Source organism: Taudactylus pleione, unplaced genomic scaffold, assembly GCF_031769625.1.
Source record: "Taudactylus pleione unplaced genomic scaffold, aTauple2 ptg000145l, whole genome shotgun sequence".
NCBI classification, from domain to species: domain Eukaryota; kingdom Metazoa; phylum Chordata; class Amphibia; order Anura; family Myobatrachidae; genus Taudactylus; species Taudactylus pleione.
Window position 1 is genome coordinate 6,641,939 of NW_028284547.1, and position 22,405 is coordinate 6,664,343.

A 22,405-nucleotide genomic window follows, 5' to 3' on the forward strand; every position below is an offset into this window, starting at 1 on the left:
CTGTGTCCAGCTTAAAAGAAATGTCTCTCTGTGCACGTAATTGCTGCATCCACACACTAGCTGTGTGTGCTTAAGTAGAGGTATTTTACAGTCACTAGACAGGACCCTGCCCAATTAGAGCTTTATTCCAATATCCACCGGATAAAAACCATAATAATAATAAAAAAATAGTAAAAAATAAAACATTAAAAACAGAAACAAAAAAAAATCTCATATAGCTCCTCTGTAATCTGGTAAATTTATTTACTTGCTAGTATCTTGCTGCAATGATGTACGGTCCTCTCAATATATCAGTAAATGCCAATATTTCTATTTATCCTTGTATCTTTGGGTTTGTTGGCACCAAAGTACCAATCAGCAAGTGGAAAGATGAGCAATAATTGCCAAAAGACAGTGTCCATATGGTGGGTCAATGGACCCCCTGCTCTAGAAATGGACTGATGACCACAGCCTGTATTCCTTAGCCCAAGCAAGAGACTTCTTATTTCTCTCCTATAGTAGTGTTTACTTTGCAGCAGTTCTTCAATAAAGACCTAATTTAGGTCTCTTCTGAATAGTAGATGGTGAGATGTGCCTGCTGCTTGAACTCAGTTAATCAGTAATTTAGTCTGAGGTGCTATTAATAGGTGAATACTGAGGGCAGTGACTATAATAAATGTATCCTCTGTCTTTCATCCTCATGGGAGCCTGTTACATCTTAGTGCCATATGGTCTTTACAACTGCACATGGTGGAACTTTTAAAATTTGCTGCAATTTCCCAGATTGTATGATCTTAAATTCTTAAGGTAATGATGGACTGTCTTTTATAGGGGCTAATTTGAGTTGTTCTTGACATATTATAACTCTGCATCAAGGAAATATGGTTTTGGACCAATACCCTCTGATAGCACTAGTGATTGGCCTTAGGCATCAGCAAGCAAAACATTATGATAAACTCATTGTGAGTTAATATTTATGTTCTATAACTTTTTCTCAAGTTCTTAAGTTCTTTTTAGGTTGCATTTGAAAAAAAAAAAATTTAATTCTTTTAAAAATAAATTCATACATCAAGTACACTATTTATATTTGTCTAATAAACTCATATTAAGCCTTCCTATTACAAAATCTTTATGATCAGGAGAAATAATTATTTACCAACTCTAACTTTTACTCCAGTTCTAAATGATAACTACTTGTTGGGGGAATTTGAAAAATATATTACAATATAAATTCTCCTTTATAAAATAAATTCACACATGATCATTAACTACATTATTTATATATGTCTAATAAACTCATATTTTAAACCTTTATATTATAATGTATTTAAAATCATGAGAATTATAAATTTATTCAGATTTTAAACATTTAACTTTTACTATTTATTTGTGTTTTATTATGTTAAATAAGACTTTGTAAAGTTCCTTGAGATATTTACAAAATGTCTATCTGCTGAAACTCTGCCCAGACAATAGGTGATGTCTATACAAAAGGTCCCTGTGGTGACATAACAGGAGGCCAGAGGGTGCTATGATCTAATTAGAATACAAGGTTTTACCCCTGCAAAAGTGTAATTAGCTTTTCACATTGTAGTAAATGACCATAGGGATATTTACACATCATTTACAAGACAAGGAGCTAGGCACAGGAAGCTGCTGTGTTTATATGTCACCTCTCAATGTAAGAATTCCTTCTGGTCATCCTGGGAACTATGGAGAGAGATGGGGGTGGAAAGGCAATAAATAGTCTGTAGCAGGATACAAATAGCTGACGGAAGAGCTGCTGGTTTAGTTCCTGGTTGGAGAGCTGGACAGCTGGAAGTGTAAGAAAGACACAGATGGAAGAATCTCCAGAATAAGGTAAATATATTATACATAAGAAGATTTTGATACATGCTCAGACATTTATATATATTAACTATAAGTACTATAAGTACCCCATCAGACTCTCCACCTCTCTACAATCCTTCAAATCGCTCCCCAGACCCACTACTTCATCAATGCCTTCCATCCCTCATCCTAACTTGCTGCTACATGCTTCCTCCTCCCTGTGTAAACCATCAGTGTCATGCCTGTTTGGCTGTCCCTACCCTTTAGAATATAAGCTCTTGCAAGCAGGGCCCTCTATCCTTTTGTGCTTCTCCTTACTTTAGTTTCATCTACTTCTTACTCCCCACTAGGGCACCTAACACTTGGTTGCTTATGCTCTGTTGCTATATTGGTTGATATGGTTACCAATGTAGCAATGTATATTATCCATTTCCTTGTCTAGCATTGTATTGTATTATACTTTATGTCACTTTTTTGTAATGTATTTTGTAAGGCACTGCAGAACACTTGTGGCACCATATAAGTAAATAATAATAATAATAATAATAATAATAATAATAATTGTATCATTTATATATTATTTAAACAATCTCTAAAACTATAGAAGTTCTATGTGCCCAAAATTTCTTAATTTTCTATTATAATTGCATCCAAAAATATTCCAACATTTTAATTTTTTATTAGTATCATTAAAATTAAATAGTATATTACATATTACTCTGTGCATCAGGTTGCTATATATAAAGTGGTATGTAGGTGGCACATTCTTAATAGTATCTTACATATTACTCTGTACATCAAGTTAGTATTTATAAAGGGGTATCTAGGTGGCAGCTCCTATATAGTATCTTACATATTACTATGTGCACCAAGTTAGTATATATAAAGGGGTATCTAGGTGGCAGCTCCATGAAAGTAATGTACATATTACTCTGTGCAACAGGTCAATAAATTTAAAGGGGTATGTATTTAGCAGCTCCATCATAGTAATTTACATATAACTCTGTGCATCAGGTTAGTATATATAAAGCAGTATCTAGGTGGCAGTTCCATTGTATTATCTTATATATTACTCTGTACATCAGGTTAATATATATAAAGTGGTATCCATGTAGCAGCACCATCATAGTATCTTACATGTTACTTTGTACAACAGGTTAGTATATATAAAGGGATATCTAGGTGGCAGCTCCAATATAAATAATCAGGTTAGTATTTATAAAGTGGTATCTATGTAGCAACACCATCATAGTAACTTACATAATACTCTGTAGATCAGGTTAGTATATATGAAGGGAAATCTAGGTGGCAGATCCAACAAAGTAAATTACATATTGCTCAGTGCATCAGGTTGGTATATTTGTTTTTACTTTTATATATAGTTCTGATACACTTATACTCATATTTAATTTTCCACAATGTTTTCCATGTTTATAAAGCACTGGGTCTAATGACTAGAGCTAGTCAATTAGCTTCAGGGGCATAACTAGGTTTTTGAAGGCCCAATAGCAAAAAGTTTGTAAGAATCCGTATGTACCACCCAATGGTGAAAAAAGTTAATAACTCATGTAACTTTGACAAGGAATATGGGCACCTCTCAGCTCAAGGCTCCATAACAGTTGAACTAAAGGTAGTTTTTACCATGATTAGCTCTCATTTTCCCAGTGTGAGAGACCCGCAGGTAGCATGTGGTAACCCACAGACTCAGTATTAAGTGTTTGACTCTTATGTTTCCTGTGCATTCATTTCAAGAGGTTGCATCTAAAACAGACTGATCTTTGCTCACCTGAGGCAATGTCTAAGTTTTAGGGGAAAACCTCATGTCAAATTGAATCTGTCCCTCAGTCTTATACAAATGCAAATATGCTGCTGAACACATGCAAATTTGTTTTATATTACAAATTATTATGTCTAATCTGTTTATCATAGTTTTCTCTAGCTTTAGGGGTGTAGCCTAGGCCCTTACACTAAACCTACCCATGTCTCTAACACAAACTTTTTTTATTTACCTATTAAAATCCTGGTGTCTCATACTACAATGATCACTTATTCTCTGCACACATCACACTAAGCAAAGTGACTGTAGGATGGTCACAGTATCCCCATCCCATGGTGTGTGCAGAGATAAAGGCAGCATCCTGATGCATCAGCTGACAGTAGGTGTGATAGGATCGGTAGCATGTGTTACCCATCTATGGTCAGTGCTGGGGGTGAGTAATGTATAATCTGCACATTCTGAGGTCACAGTATGAAGAAAATTTGGAAAAATTAATAGACCAAGTATTTTATATCAAGTATCTACTTGCTGCAGGAGGGTAGATGGAAATTAGTATATAGTAATTGACAACATATTACAATTTTAAAACAATTATAAATGACTGGGTCATATTTGTAGGTTTATTTAAATATAAATCATGTTCCTAATATAATATAACAACATTATTCTAAAAGTAGATGTAACACAGTAATCTTTATGCTTTTCAAAATTTACTTTTTTCTTTATAGGACACATAAGGAGAAGGATCTGCACCAAGAATATTAGAAGACATTGTGGAAAGTGACATTTTTCTCTGATCCAGCAAAATAAAGAACTTTCTTTCTACTGGAGGATTCGCAAAAGCTTATTTAATTTTCTGAATAGAAAAAAACATTTACATCTAACTAATATTTCATCTTATACATAATGAGTCTCATAGGAGAGAAACAGCAACTGTGCTCTGAGTGTGACAAAAGCTTTACATGTAAATCACAGCTTGTAAGACATCAGAGGATTCACATAGGAGAGAAGCCATTTACATGTGCTGAATGTAGAAAATGTTTTTTTCAAAAGTCATCTCTTCTTACACATCAGAGGATTCACACAGGAGAGAAGCCATTTAAATGTTCTGAATGTAACAAGTGTTTTACCAAAAAGCATCATTGTGTTATACATCAGAGGAGCCACACAGGAGAGAAGCCATTTAAATGCTTTGAATGTAGCAAGTGTTTTACCACCAAGTTTGAACTTGTTAGACATCACATGATTCATACAGGAGAATATCCATTTAAATGCTCTGAATGCAGCAAGTGTTTTACCAAGAAACAATATCTTGTTAAACATGAGATGATTCATACTGGAGAGAAGCCATTTAAATGTTCTGAATGCAGCAAATGTTTTACCAACAAGTCACGTCTTGTTACACATCAGAAAAGTCACACAGGAGAGAAACCATTTAAATGCTCTGAATGTAGCAAGTGTTTTACCACCAAGTTTGATCTTGTTAGACATCAGATGATTCACACAGGAGAGAAGCCATATAAATGCTCTGAATGTAGCAAGTGTTTTACCCACAAGTCACATCTTGTTACACATCAGAAAAGTCACACAGGAGAGAAACCATTTAAATGCTCTGAATGTAGCAAGTGTTTTACCACAAAGTTTGAACTTGTTAGACATCAGATGATTCACACAGGAGAGAAACAATTTAAATGCTCTGAATGCAGCAAGTGTTTAATCACAAAGCATTATCTTCTTATACACCAGAGGATTCATACAGGAGAGAAGCCATATAAATGCTCTGAATGTAGCAAGTGTTTTACCAACAAGTCACATCTTGTTGCACATCAGAAAAGTCACACAGGACAGAAACCATTTAAATGCTCTGAATGTAGCAAGTGTTTTACCACCAAGTTTGAACTTGTTAGACATCAGATGATTCACACAGGAGAGAAACCATTTAAATGCTCTGAATGCAGCAAGTGTTTTACCCAGAAACAACATCTTGTTAAACATCAGATGATGCACACAGGAGAGAAAACATTACAGTATGATATTACAGTGAAAAAGATTCTATGATTTGTAGATTATTATAACCAAAGTAAATTCCATTACAAAATTTTGTTGATTCTGTTGTCCTTCTGTCTGTCTAACATGTGATATCTGTCTATTGAATGTCTATTTAAATACTGTCTGTCTATCAACTGGATCCCATAAAAAATATATAACAGGGTGTACGTTAGAGCAATTTAAAATTTTAGTAAAAAAAAAATGAAAAATTAAATTAAACAATCTCAACAGATACTGTAGTTACAAAATGAGTCAACTGAAATGTGGTCCATGAGCTTGTACAGGGCAATCACCTGCTGAAGTTGCTCTGTGGGGAGAAAAGAAAGGTACAGTATTACAACACCAATATACAGTACAATATTGTACAGTATATTATAAAATCTTGACATCCAATATGGACTGTCACTACTGTAAATACAGTACTTTACCATGAGTGATGACCCTTGTAAAATGTGGTCCCTGGCCCAGCTATTGGTCCTGTGGTGGTCCCCCATGGATTACAACTTGGCCTGTATTGGAAAACAAATACATTATTCATATTACAGTATGGTGCTTTACTGTATTATTATCCTTTATACAGTATGGTGTTACATGGGTTGAGTAGCTCCTAACAAATGACCTAAATAAATGAGTAAAACAATAAAACAGTTACATACAGTAAAAGACAATGCATGGCAATTACAGTACATGGTATGCAGTCTAAACATTGCTGCACCAATGGTGATGACACTGAGTTGAGCATCAGGGTGACAGACACCGAGGTGTAGGTGCTGTTGTAGTGAGTATGGAGTAATGAATAGACTAAGTAAGACAAAGAAAAATACAAGAAGGGAGAGGGCCTTGCTCATGAGAGCTTTAAGTACATTTTAAAGAGGGCAGTCATAAAGTGAGCATGTAACAGATGTTTTGGATGAGAAATGGCTAGAATAAATGAAGAAGTTCTTTAGAGCCCATTTTATGTGTAGTAGAAGGGGAGAATTCCAGAGGTAGCAACTTATGCAAAATCTTGGAGGTGGGATTGTGAGGAAGTATTCAGTAGGCAGGATAGGGGGCATGGATTTGTGGAGAAAAGAGGACAGAAGTGTAAAGGGGTCAGATATGTAAATGGGATAGTATTAGGTCAGTGCTTTAAAAGTGAGTGTGAGAAGCTTGATTTTGCATTTGATTTGTATTCTAAAGATTCTATATATATATATATATATATAAATATACATACACCAACACTGACATTTAAATATATATATATATATATTGTATATAAATGATCATTCAAGCAGGAGATTCCACCAGGGGCTCAGGCAGCACCATATCAGGATAGCAGTGCACATTGTGCTGCACTGCTGCCCCTATCGCTCCCCCTACCCCCTTGTATTAATGAGCGCTTACCATTTTCTGTCAGTAGGTGGGTGGAGGATGGGGATCTTCATCTGTGTTTCTTTGCAAACAGCACGCAGTACTGCAGGAGGTCTATCCGCAGACCTACTGGGCCTGGCAGTTTGCAACCGGTGACCTTGGAGGATTCTACCCTGTGTGTAGGCACCGACTGCACCACCCTCCCTATGGCCCTGGGCTGAGGCATTGGTCATACCAGCACACTATTTACAAAAGTCACCAATTTTTAATCTCCATAACAATTTCTTTCAAGCAGCATTTTTCCAGCAGCATATTAGAATCTTTCAGCATATCATACTTTACATATCAGTCTGAATATCTATTGCTGGGGTAAACCCTAATTCCTAGCGCCTGCTTCCAAATATATATATATGTACAGATGGGTCCTCATACAACTAGCCTCCTTGCATGTTAAATAATATGCATTTGAAGGTAAAAAGTCTCAATAAAGTCACTCGGCGCTACCGAGGCACACGGAGTGTTATGTGTGGCACGACTTGTAGTGGATGGAGCATAGATGTCTGTGGATACATCTGTATAATATCACTCTTCAGCACTCTGTTGGCAGCTGGCACCTCTTTTTATCTTGTTTGGGTGCCCTCCTGCTGATCACTCACCCCTGACATAACCAACAAACAAAAAGGCAGCACTCCAAGTCTGGAATCTATGGTGAAAAATCAGATGCTGTTTTAATCGACGTTTCCTGAGGAAGGGGTACTGGACCCCAAAATGTTGATTAAAACAGCACCTGATTTTTCACCAAGGATGCCAGACTTTGAGTGACACCTAATTGTTTTTTGGATATGCATGCATGCAGTACACACACTTGCATATATATATATATATATATACACAACACACTGAGGAGGCACTCAGAGAACTTCATAGGATACAAACAAAATGTGAAGGTTTAATGCTAAAGCATCAAGAAGCTGCAGGTTGGAGATGGAGATGGGAAAAGGCACCATGTCAATAAGCCCAGCCCCCTCACTTCAAAATGTCATGATTTGTGGGTCAAATAGGAGGAGTGGGGCTAAATTATGCAATTCTAATTATATTGCATCATATTGGCCCCACCTCCTCCCCAATGACATGCAAATCGTAGCAATGTGCTGCAAGGGGGTGGGTATTAATAACATGGTGGTGATTGCTCTCCCCTCTGTCAGGGTTTTTTTGAGTGCTCAGAATCCACCCCTGTATGCAATACTGAGGGTGGTAGTAAGGTTCAGTAGGACAGGTTAAAGGATTTTATAGTAGTCCAATCTGGTTATGTGCAGCAGATTTGAGGAATTTAAGTATCATTATCTGCTAATTATGTGACTTTAATAGAAAAAATTAATTATGGATATAATGAAAATAATATAAGAAGTATTGTGTTTTTTGTACTTCATTCAGTACTGACCCCAAAAATGAAATTATTTTTTTAAAAATTAATTAATTGTATCATTTTATTTTTTTTCCTTTGGAATCTTTTTATTGAACAGCAAAAAAATGTACATCATACATCTCAAGAATAAAATAAAATACAGTCAAATCTTTGAATAGTAGTCTCCATTGCCTCTTGACGTGAAACAAATATAAAAGTTTTCAAGTGTTTTTTTATTTAGTCTATAACTACATATTTATAGGAATACAATTGTACAATATATACATTTCTAAAGTGCAGGTAAGTGGGAGTTAATAACATCTTGAAAATAAATTCACTAATAGGGGTATTCAATTTGAAGCGTTAAATCCGGATCCACATTAAGTTTCCACCGATGATGTCATTTTCGCTGATTTTGCTTTTACGCCGTATTCAATTTGGAAGACTTTTCGCCTAGGTGGAAAGTCAATGCAATGTAATAGGCAGAAAAGTATCGCCTATGAATGGCAAGCGAAAAAAAGTGCAAAATTGGGATTTTGGGTGCAACTTTTCGGGAACCCCTGTGCAGCCTTCAGACAGTCATCCAAAGCTAATCTGTGTTAAAAATGTTTTTTTTTTTTTAAATTAAGGACACCCCTAAAAATGACTTTGAAAAAGTGGGCAAAAAGAAAAGAATTTGGAGGTACAAACTTAAAAACTAGCGAACTTGACTCTGGGGGGGTCCCCAAGTAGGCCCCAAGTGTTTATTTTGATTGCAGGTGCTTGCGACAGGTGGATTTTTCATGATTTTTTAAACTTCACTTTAGCAACTTTAAATATGTTCAACCCCATTTTCAAGTACCCCAAATGTGCAAGGATAACTTATTTTCAGGAAAAAATACTCCTCAATACTATTCTGCAACACATACCGAAAAAGTTATTTAGCAGCTATTGAGCCCTTTTAAAAACCCCAAATACCTTCAGCAAGCCAAATCGAGGGTACCATAGTGAACCCCCATGTCAGAGCATCATTTGGAGGGTGTCAGGCTGATTTCCCCAAAATGACAGTACTTTCCGCTGTTGTCTGTATCGCCTGGTGCCGTTTTTGCTTACTTTGAAATTGAATACGGAGAATATTGGGTACGTGCGCGATACTTTTCCGCTTGAAAACAGGTGAAGTCGGTGTTAAGTCCGGGCCACGTAAACTCAACGCGGCTCGGCTAAAATTGAATTCGGTTCTAAATCCAACAGAACAGGTAGAAATTAGGAAAATACTGAAATACATGCAAAATAAATGCAAGTAAGAATTTGCAATATCAAAACAGTAACAATTATATGCAATATGTATATGAATTTAAGTGAAATTATAGTATATTACAATACGATAAAATATTTTAAGAAAGTTTTATAAAGTACCAATGTCACAACTGAGACCCATTGAGCAACATAGGTGAGGGGAGTGGCATTAATGGCCATCTAAGAAATGAAGTACAAGTCAGTGTAAATCTAAAAGAGAAGGCATATCTAGCTATAACTATGCAATAGACCATATTTATGTACTCTCTCACTTTTTTAGGACATGACTGTAAAATAAAAGATAATTATGGCAAGTCAGATAAAACAAAAGGAAATGAGACAATAAGTTATCTTAGGTGACCTGCCATAACAGAAATCATTCTGTGGGGTAAATCTTCCAAAGTGAGAGTTTTTAGAAGTGAGTTTTAAAATAGAAGTTGCCCATAGCAACCAATCAGATGCTAGCTGATATCTTCAAGAAGGTACTAGTTAAATGTTAAGTAGAATCTAATTGGTTGCTATGGGCAATATCTCTTCTAAAACTCACTACTAATAACTTTCACTTTAATAAATTTACCCCCTGTGTGTTCAAAAACACTCCAGATGTTAACCTGAGTTTGGGCATGAAGACACTCTATATAAACTTCTCATTTTTAGGAGAAAGCTAGGACTCCCTTTTCAATATTAAAAATAGCCATGTGTTTTTCCCAGTAAAGTACCTCTAGCATAAATACTGTCCATTCACTCAATGTGGGAGAGGATTGTAGAATCCAATGTTTGAGAATTAGCTGCTTGGCTACTTTCACCATAACCATCAAGGAGGGTTTCCAAGGATCTACAGATGATTTTGACTTCCAAGCGGAGAAGTCAGTGAATAGGAAAGTAGCAGCATTCTTAGATAATTTAAGTTTCAATGAATAATTTAAGTAATATAAGAGTTTGTTCCAAAACCTAACAACCTTTCCACAATACCAGAGGTTTTGGAATGGAGAGGCATTTGAGTGGTTACGTTTGATACAAGTCCCAGTGGCCGATGCCACAAAGTGTATTCTATGGGCAGCAGATAAATAAGTCTGATTCAATACTTTAAGGTGAATCTCTTGTAGCTGTGGTGACTTAAGGTTAGGTAGAACAAACCAAATTTGCAAGGATCAACTCAAAGTCAGGTAACTCAGGTATTTCTATGTGCCATGTCTAAGAAATAGTGGACCAAGCTTGTGAGTTCAAATCAATTAAATGGCAGTAGAGATGATATATTCTAAAGTAAGTCATACAACATAAAGAGAGTATTTGGGATAAAACATCTGGACTGTCTTAGGCTCACAGAGGGTTATCTAGTGATTGGGCATAATGATGTACCTGCAAAAAAAACATAAATAAATGAGAGAGAGGGAGTTCATATTTTTCTTGTAGCTATGTAAATGAAAGAATAGTGCCACTCAGGTCAATCACATCATTGATGGACATGATGTCCTTTGGCCCCAGAGTCTGTAGAGGCTATTATTAGAGAGGGAATGAACATCAGGTTAACCCACAAAGGAATATAAGGGGATGACAGAGGGTTCTGCAGCAAGGCTTGCAGAGCATATAAGTAAAACAAGGCCTCCTCTAGAGCAGGGTTAGAGTGATGGTCAGTATGTAGCAACCAATCAGCCACATTGTGAAACAAGGCAGATTTTGCAAATGCTGTAACATGAGGTATGCTTCGTCCTCCTTTGATTTTTGGCAGACATGCTCAGGAATGATTCATCCTGGGTTTCTGATAATGCCAGATAAATTTGAAAAATATTTGTGTGTAATGAAGAATATCAGCTTTCGTCAATGTAAAAGGTAGTGTTTGTAAAATATATGCTAGCTTTGGGAATATTATACATTTGATCACTGTAATTCAGCCTAGTAGAGAATCTTAAGGCCCTTCCAAATAAAATTTCAGATTGTAGTTTATTCAATAGTTTCGAACAATGAACACTATAGAGGAACGACAATCGGGCTGGTATATAAATACATCAATATTTGTGCTTATGAGGTGTGACAGTAAATAGAGAAGCTATATAAGGTTGAAAGTTTAGAGAAGGGGTCACATTAATAGGAAGCAATTCAGATTTGTCTATGATATCCCGCAAAAGAACTAAATAAAGAAAATGTGTCTAAAATTGCAGGAATGGAGTGTAAAGGATCCAATATAAACAGCATAATATCATCTGCAAATTAACACAACTTGCTTTCTTGGTCACTATTGGCAATTTTATTAAAGGCAGGATTTTGTTGAAGTGCTATCGCCACTGGTTCGAGGACAGTTGCAAACAAGAATGGGGAAAGGGGGTACCCCTGTCTCATCCCTCTTTGAATATAGAAAAGGTGGTGACAAATAATTATTAGTGAGGACTCGAGAAATGGGGGAAGAATATAGAGAGGGTAAAAGTTCAATTAAAAGTTGTAGTAAGCTTACATTTCCCCTGCACAATGAAGGCAGAATCTGATATTTGCCCAAAAAGTCAAATAACCAATGCCACATTCTTTCATTGTATATGGGGATGTAGAAAAATGAAAACAATTTTGGTGTAAAGTAGTTTAAATTCTAAATAATATGTTCTCCCTTCAGCTAACACCCAACCCATTAGCATGTTTTGTTATAACTTTACAGGATGGAATTTAGGCCTGGATAAAGCAACTAAATTCTGTCTTTTGACTGCCTTTATAACTGTGGCTAAAAAAATTATTCTTTTACATTGGACCAGTAAAACGTCTCCATCCCTTTCTGAGGTTAAGCATAGAATGGTACAACTCCGCTACTATGATCACTCGCTCCTCAACCATAACTGATATTAGCAAAGGAGTAAAAAATTAAAACAGAAATGGGAACCCTTTATTAACACCTTAGAAATATCATCTCAAGGCCACATTATTAAACTTTTTGAAAGTATTGATTGGTATCTCATTAGATGTATTTCATCTTCTGTTTAAGCAGTGAGATCAAACCCTCTTCCTACTCCTGTGCAGATGCCTTTTATACTTCTCTACTTACGATTGATTATGTATTACAATATTATTCTAGTTTGAGACAATTTAATTATTTATTAATTTTTCTCCAAACTCCATTCCCTTTTCTTCCAATTTTTATTTTCTAACCCCCAAATGTTTTTTTTTCTATTATTTTTCCACTTTTCTAACTGTTTCTGCAGTTTATCATTTAAGTATAGTGGATTTATTTTTCTGTATTTGTGAAATACTATTATATCATACTAAAACCAATGTGTACATATTGTTATGTATCTTTCAAATGGTACATTTTTAATTTTGAGGTAGAAATCTACCCTTTGCTATTCTTTTCTCTGTGACTAATGTATGTGATTTTTTATCTATTATTGGTAATTAGCTTTCCATTATCACTGTACTTCATGTTATAAAAACCAATACATATTGTTTAAAAAAATAAAGAGTGGGGGGAGGCCAAGCAAAATGGTGGAGTGACTCAAACATATAATCTCAGGTTACCAGATCACATGCTTTTTCAGCATATGAAAATAATAGGAACCTCGGATCAATGGGATCATCAGTCATTGAATTGTGCAGTGATTGTAGCACAGTTAAGACTTTCCTAATATTAGTGATCTTACTTAAGTCCCATATAAACCCCACTTGGGTTTATAGTATGATTTGGATTTTAACTGAAATTGAGTGATAGATTCTGAAATGCACAGTGAAAGTTCCTACATTCCCTATATCACTGTGTGATCACCTATTGTATTATCAAATAAATTAATTCCTGTTGTCAATCATGGATCAGTCTATGCTATCAGTCAATGAAAAAGGAGTATCACACATCTATTATCAGTGGTAGCACTTTGTCAACATCTACTAGTGTAAAAAGATATTTGGAAAAGTGTTATAAAGTATATTTCAAATTCAAACAGTGTTTGATAATCTCATAGAGAATCTCACCTCTTTATTTAAGTAGTCAGGGAAAATTAATGATTAATGCATTTCTTTGTAACTAAATAGAAAATAACTAACATCCCTTACACCAGAAGCAATGGCATGATACGGCAGGTGGAATCAGAAACATTACATTTGGAAATGGACTGATGACCACAGCGTATATTCCTTGGCTCAAGAAAGAATCTTATTATATCTCTCCTACAGTAGTGTTCACTTTGCAGCAATTCTACAATAAATACCATATTTAAGACTCTTATGAATAGTAAATGATGAGATGTGTCTGCTGCTTGAACTCAGTTCATCTTTAATTTGGCCTCTAGTCTGAAGTGATATTAATAGGCGATTTCTGAGGGTAGCAACTTTAATAAATGTATCCTCTGTCTTTCAGCCTCATGGGAGCCTGTTGCCTTATAGTGTTGTGCAGTCTTTGCAACTGCACTTGGTGGAACTTTCAAAATTTGTTGCAATTTTATAGATTGTATGACCATAAATTCTATAAGTTATGATGGACTGTCCTTTTTAAGGGCTAATTTGAGCTATTCTTTACATATTATGACTTCTCAATCAAGGAAATAAGGTTTTGCACCAATGCCCTTTGATAGCACTAGTGATTGTCCTTAGGCAATAGCAAACAAAATTATGATAAACTCTTTGTGAGTTAATATTTACCTCCTCTAACTTTTGCTCAAGTTTTAAAGTTCTTTTTATGGATGTATTTGAAAAAAAAAACTACATTTAAATTATTTCAAAAACAAATACATACATCGACATGAACTACACAATATATATTTGTCTAAAAAACTCATATTAAGCCTTTGTATCACAATATCTTTAAGATCATGAGAAACATAATTATTTATTACCTCTAACTTTTACTCCAGTTCTATATGAAAACCACTTATTGGGGATAATTTGAAAAATATATTACATAATAATAATAATAATAATAATAATAATAATAATAATAATAGTAATCATTTTATTTATATAGCGCTTTTCTCCTAAAGGACTCAAAGGGCTTTACATTTGCCTTTACAGTACAAAATACAAAATAAGCTTAAACAAGGGACATTAGTGAAATGCTTGGGTGAAAAGGTAAGTTTTGAGTCTATTTTTGAAGGATTCTAGAGTTGATGCCTCTCGAACTGTGTGGGGAAGTGAGTTCCTTAAGGTTGGAGCCCCAAAACTGAAAGCTCGACCCCCAGACGAATTCCGGGAGATTCTTTTTACAAAATAAATTCACACATGATCATTAACTACACTATTTATATATGTGTATGAAACTCATATTAAGCCTTTATAGTACAATGTGTTTAAAATAATGAGAAATATAATTTCATTCAGATTTCAAACATTTGACTTTTACTATGTGTGTATGTTGATATGTTCAATAAATCATTGTGAGGTTCCTGCTGATATGTAGAACAAGTCTATCTGCTAAAACTCTGCCCAGATAATAGGTGACTCCTAAACCAAAGGTTCATGTGGTGACATAACAGGATGCCTAATACTGCTCTGATCTAATTAGAATACAAGGTGTTTCCTCTGCCAAAGTTTAATTAGCATTTCCCATTGTAGGAAGTGACCTTAGGAATATTTACATCTTATTTACAAGACAATGAGCTAGGCATGAGAATCTGCTGTGTTTATAGGTCACCTCTCAGTTTAAGAATTTGTTCTGGTCATCCTGGGAACTATGGAGAGAGATGGGAAGGAATTACTATAAATAGTCTATCAGGCTACAAATAGCTAATTGAAGACTTGCTTGTTTAGGTCCTAAATTTTTTAAAGAAGAAAGATAATCAGTTTTATTTGGTGCACTTACATCCTCTAATGGCATTTACATCTAAAAACAATTTTTATTAGGTGTGCCTTAAAAAGACCAATATTTTTTGGTCTCAATATGTTAAGAGTACTACGATCCCTCTCTATGTTTTTTATATGAAGAGATATATTTTTTATGTAAGAATTATATATCCTTCAATAAGGTTAACAAGCGAAATATGATCTTAAAATCATAAAGATATAGAGTGATAAAGAAAATAAATTTTAGAAGTGAATAAAGAATTATTAAAAACAATTCTGTGTGCTGTCTTTATGTATAAATCTTTTATAGTTTTTTGTGTTTGTTTTCAAAAGATGTAAATCTTTTTTGAATTGGATACCTTTACTGCAGTGTTTAAGATATACAAAAGTGTCTAGATAAATTGTCAGCCAGAGATATAGTTACTTTCAAACCTGTCTGTTATCATTCAGTCCAGGCTGCGTTATTACACATTATACTGTAAAAAAGAGGTATATTTTAGAATTATAATGTGACACTGATTTATAGTCCTTCTTTATAGATATAATAGTGAGGCAAGCAGTGGTAGCTTCACATATGAGTGCTATTTGGTTAGCCTACATTTCAGTACTTTTGCTTTTAAACAGCCTCACACCATTAGGCTTGAATAAAGAAATCAATTATTCAGCTTTGCTTTGAACTAACACAAGTACATTAACATACGGTAAAACATTGGTTGTAAATTGGGTGGAAATGGAAACTTACATTATTAACTATGATAAAAAATTATTATTAACAAATACATGATTAAATAAGTTGATTTACATCATAAATTTACTTAGGTTGGAGGGAACACTTTCATATGCTTTCTTACATTATTCACATATGGAGTTTAGTTGATGTAAAGAACCCTTTTATCATCACATTATCACTTATATAATTATGATCCTTCAATATGACACAGTTATATATATATAAGTTCTTGATAAAAGTCTAAGTGACTGAAACGTTGAGTGAACATGCCCTTGGTTGGCGTCATTCTTTATTATAAGACCCGTGAGTGCCGCTGTGTTTTGCTGCATATACAATGAGTATTTTACACTACAGATGGCTCCAGGGCCATTACAATGCGTGTGTTGTGGAGTGCTGGCTTAAAGAGACAGACATATATATATATATACATATATTAACATACATATTAACTGTCATGTTATATATTTTGCACCTTTTTTAACAATCTATTTTTTTAAGTTTGAAGTGGGTACACTTATGTAATTTTTATCTTATTATCAAATATCATGTTCTTAAGTATGAAAACTTAGCAGTGAACATGCAGCATATAACTGCAGGGAAAATACCAAGGCACAGGGAAAATACCAACTGCAGGGAAAATACCAAATACAATGTTATTGTGTATCTGCAGCAGTTACTAAAAAAGGGGATGAATTGCAACCCCACAAGAGATCATAAAACAAGCAGAAACTGCACTAGTATACACATAAAAAATAGGCATAAATTTAAGAGAACAGATGAGAATGACATATAAAAATGATACAATACACAATCAAATAAATAAAAAAACACATATAATGCGAGCAATATAAAGAGTAATGGAGCAAAAAAATGAAAAATAGAAAAAAAAACCGAAGTAAAAAATGATATGTATAAATATAAAAATAGTTGTATATTAGTATATATTAGTACAATGTTCTCCAATGATAACAAATATCCAGCTGTACTGTATTCCGGAATATGCGCAAGTAATGTACAGCTTGCAAAAAATCCCAATGTCACAGTTGAAAAAAGGAGGGGGGGTTTTGGTTTTGGATCCCCCAATTGAAATTAATCAGCTACCTGTGGTAAATACAATGTATCAGCTGTCCATATCATGGTCTGTATCAATTGGATTGTTGCGGGGATAAAAAGTTATCATAGGAGCCACTGTAAAGCTAACAACCACAGAGCATCCCATCAGCCATCACAGCACCTCAGTTTGGAACATGAGTGTTACAGTCATGTTGTGAGAAAATCCATTTGGAAACCACATTTCTGGAGGGTGCTGGGAAATACCAATAGATGGAAGGCGCAGCCATGACTTCATAGTGTCCACGGAGTGCAAAGACAGCGGGTGCACAAACAGACTGGCAGATAGATATTGGAGTCGGTAACAACAGCAGCGGCAGTGGAGCAAAACTGGGCAGCTGCGCATTTCGTCCCTGTCTCGAGACTTTTTCAAGCTAAGTGCCCATAGTATAGGTCCCTCCCTTATATAGGGAGCATTGCAAATCTCATCAGTCTAATTGGAAGCAGACAGGTATGTGAACAAATAAATAAACAAGTCCCGAGAGCCCAAAGTAATGTGTCAATTGATTGCTCATTGGATTTAAGAACATCAAAGTAAATAACAGAATAAATATGCATATACATATTGATATAAGCAAAAGACCAATAATACAAACATATAAAAAAAAGAAAAAAAGAAGAAAAAAATATATAAAAATAAATATACAGAATACATGTCTAAATAAAAACAGAGATAAATTACGCATGGATCTAAACATGCATAAATTAGAATTGTATAAAAAACACATTATGAATTAACAGTATCAGGGCAAAATCATTATAAATGTATTTTTAAAAAACATTTAGGCATTATAATTATCGTAGGGAAACATTTATATAATATTGATGTTATCAATATCAAATCATCAAAATCAGAGATTGGCAAAAATCATGATAATCAGGAGACAAAAGACACCCGAGTATACTTGAAATAAATAATAGTAGTCACAAATAGAGGTATACTAAACAAAATAATTATATATGTGTGTGTAGAAAACCATACATACATGTAGATGTATATACCCATATAAGTACATACACACACACACATATTCACATACCCCTATGTATGTATATGTACACACACACACACACATACATTCAAGGGGGAGAGCTACCCATAAGAGCAAGGTCCTAATGGGATAGAATGGTAATGAATATAAATTGAGTAATGGATCCAATAGTCTAATATAGATGATCATAATATTAACTTGTGACTACTGAAAATGGACTAAGCCTAAGTGAAAGTCAAAAACTACAACTGCATGTGTATATGTGTGACGTTCATCCATACACACACAAGGAAGTAATCAGGTTGATTGCACACACAAATCTTAACCTTAGTATATTGCAGAGATCCAGAATGTAGTTACACAAATATTAGGATTATAAATAAAACTAGAGCAAGTGGAGAAAAAGAGGATGAGAGGAGGAAGGAAGGAACAGAAATTCTCCATGAAGGGCTTGGGACCAATGGCAGGTGGATGCAGAGCGCCATCCGCTGACCGGACATTACATGCGGATGGCGGATGGCAACCACCCGCCTCAAGTTAATTCAATCCAGAAATTCCAGAACTTCATTAAGCCAATCAGGGGCTAATGTCTGAAGTTGGAATATCCATTCGGATTCTGCCTGACAAAGTTTCCTAAATCGATTGCCACCTCTAGGGGTATGTTTAACAATCTGTATCCCCAAGATAGAGATCTCTTTGGGATCGCTGTTGTGATATTTCACAAAGTGGCGAGCGACACTATGTGTCAATAGGCCTTTCATAATGTTATTACAGTGCTCCCTAAAACTCTCTTTCAAGGATCTTGTAGTACATCTGACATATTGCTTCGGGCATGTGCAACTAAGCACATATATGATATACTCTGATTGACAGTTAATATAATATTTTATAGTAAATTCAGATTCATTCTTAACAGAGGAAAAAGTTTTTACTCTGTTACAAATAAATCCACAAGTGAGACACCTCGAGCGGTTGCAATGGTAGCAACCAATCGGTCGAGTTGGAAGCCAAGTGGAGATGGTCTCTTGGGTCGATTGTAGAGGTTTCAACATACTAGGTGCCAGGAAACTACCAAGGTTACGATTCTTTTTGAACACTATAGTTGGTGAAGGTTTAATACATTTAGACAAAATAGGATCATTAAACAGTAAGTTGTAATTTCTATTAATAATGGATCGTATACGTCTAGATTCATTATTAAATTGAGAGATAAAGAGAATGGAAGAATCTGTTTTTGCATTATCAACTGATTTCTTGTTACTGATAGTAGTTATCTCTAAATTCCCATTAGTTGCATTAGAATTGGTATTGTTCTTTCCTCTTTCAAGGGCATGTGCTTTTGCTTCACCAATAAGGGTTGAAGGATATCCTTTATCCAAACAACTAGTTTCTAGTCTTTTAGCATGATATTCAAAATCCACCTCCTTCATACAATTCCTAAAAATGTGACCCATCTGACTCTGGGGTATATTGTTCACCCATGGGTGGTGATGTCCACTCCTATAATGTAAATAGGAGCAGCAATCAACCATCTTGGTTAATAAAGTAGAAATAATTCTATTACCCTCAACGGAGAGAGTGACATCAAGGAAATCAACAGAAACATTACTAAAAGTGGAAGTGAAATGGAGATTCATATTGTTAGTGTTTAAATAATCAGTGAATTTAGCAACTGAATCGTGATCCCCATCCCAAACAAAAATCAAATCATCAAAAAATCTGCCACAGAAAACCAGGTTCGCCCTGAATGGTCCATTCCAAATATGTTGATCTTCAAATGCGCCCATATAAAGGTTCGCAAAACTCAGGGCAAACCTGGTTCCCATGGCAATACCTAACACCTGAAGAAAGTACATGGAATCAAACAAAAAATAATTGTGAGTAATTATAAACTGAATTGAATCCAAAAGAAAGTTACGTTGTCTCTCCTGTATCGTAACATCTTTTATAAGTGTATTCTCTATGGCCAAAATGCCTCCCTCATGTGGGATGTTAGTATATAAAGACTGTACGTCCAGAGTGAAAAAACCAAACCCTGGATGCCAGTGTACATTCTCTAGTTGTTTCAATAGGTGTATGGTGTCTCTAATGTGAGATCTCAGAGAGACAACATAACTCTGAAGAAAGTGATCAACATAAAATGACAAATTAGATGTGAGGGAATTAATTCCTGAAATAATAGGATGACTGGGGGGTGTAGTGAGGGATTTGTGAATTTTGGGTAAATAATAAAAAATAGCTGTGACAGGATAATGTGTGAATAAAAAGTTCAGTTCCTCCTTAGTTATAACCCCATCCATCGATGCATCAGTAAGAAGTTTATAGAGTTCCAATTTAAATTCAGTAGTAGGATTTCTGAATAATATTTTGTAGTATGTATAATCATGCAACTGTCTAAGGGACTCCCTCATATAATCCAATCTGTCAAGGATGATGACCCCACCACCCTTGTCAGCAGGCCTGATGATGATGGAGTTGTCATCCTGGAGGGCCTTTAAAGCTTGTCTTTCATCAAAGGTAAGATATTTCCTCCCCAAATCCAGATGTGGTTTCCTATTACAGAGGTTTTGAAATTCATTTAAGGTATTTTTATAGAAAAGTTGAATTGTTGGACTTTTATGGTAAAGTGGAAATAATTGGGATTTCTTTTTAAAGATTCTCCCAGTAGGTTTGAAAGGCTCTGTATAATGATTAATATTGAACAAATCTTTGCCCTCCAAAGTAGTGGATTCACCTGCTTCCTCCTGAAGTGAGACAGACAATCTATGTCACTTATATCAAGTAAAATAGGATCATTGGATTCTCCGGTTTTAGATTGATTTTTGACATAGAAGTATTTTTACGAGAGAGATCCAGAGTGAAAAATACCGATTCACAACAATCGCTACGATCATCTCAAAAACCCAACACCCAAAAGATTCAGAGAAATAGGGGAAAGAGGAGATTGAGACAAACAAGAAATGCAAAGACCAAGGTACCACTAAAAGAATCTCAAACAAAAGGCATATTTCATTTATCAACTAAAACTCTTAATGATTCAGAAATGGCACTGCTGTCTAAGGGCCTAAACTATGCCCCCAGTTCTAACCCAATTTGTTCAATTTATTTTCAGAACTAAATAGATATGTGTGGTCTTTACAAACAAAAGGCATATTTAATTTATCAACTAAAACTCTTAATGATTCAGAAATGGCCCTGCTTTCGAAGGGCCTAAACTATGCCCCCAGTTCTAACCCCAATTTGTTAAATTTATTTTCAGAACTGAATAAATATGTGCGATTCTACAAAGAGACCGCACATATCTATTTAGTTCTGAAAATAAATTGAACAAATTGGGGTTAGAACTGGGGGCAAAGTTTATGCCCTTAGAAAGCAGGACCATTTCTGAATCATTAAGAGTTTTAGTTGATAAATTAAATATGCCTTTTGTTTAAGATTCTTTTAATGGTACCTTGGTCTTTGCATTTCTTGTTCGTCCCAATCCCCTCTTTGCCCTATGTCTCTGAATCTTTTTGGTGTTGGGTTTTTGAGAGGATCTTTGCGATTGTTGTGAATTGGAATTTTCCACTCTGGATCTCTCTCGTAAAAATCATGCTTTCCGTCTATTATACTTAGGTCTAGCACAAATCTCAGTTCTAGGTGTGACCTTATGTGGAGGTAGTCTAAGATGTTTAAATTCTTCTGATTTAGTAGTTGGGGAGTTAATAGTTAATTTAGTCTTTCTCCTACCACCCATCTGGCTATAGTTAGCATCATGTTCCTTTTCATTATAAAACCTTTTCTTATGCAATTGTAAATGTCTTTTATAAAAGAATGATTGTTTTCTAATCGGACCAGGCCCCTGAATAATATGTGTTTTTTATTTTTAATTAGATCCTGTTCATATGTTTGAATACTATGATGTAGCTCGGTCTCTCTCCTTTTGAAATCAGGATTGGTTTTAAACTTCAAAAGATTATTCTTAGTTTGCTCGATCTCACATGTAGTTGTCTTAACCTTCTTCTCTCTATATTTAATTAGAAAATGAATTAAAGAAATAGAACAGTATTATAATGTCTGTTCGCACTCTGCCGTCAATTCTGAATCATCTGCAATGGATAAATTTTTACAAACTTGTAAACCTTTAGGGATCCTGTCAAGGTCAATATATTTTTGTAGAA

General features: G+C 34.9%; 1 pseudogene; it reads left to right on the plus strand.

The window, feature by feature from the left end:
• LOC148522667 (uncharacterized) overlaps nucleotides 1-22,405 on the plus strand; it is a 360,297-nt pseudogene that overhangs the window by 59,824 nt on the left and 278,068 nt on the right.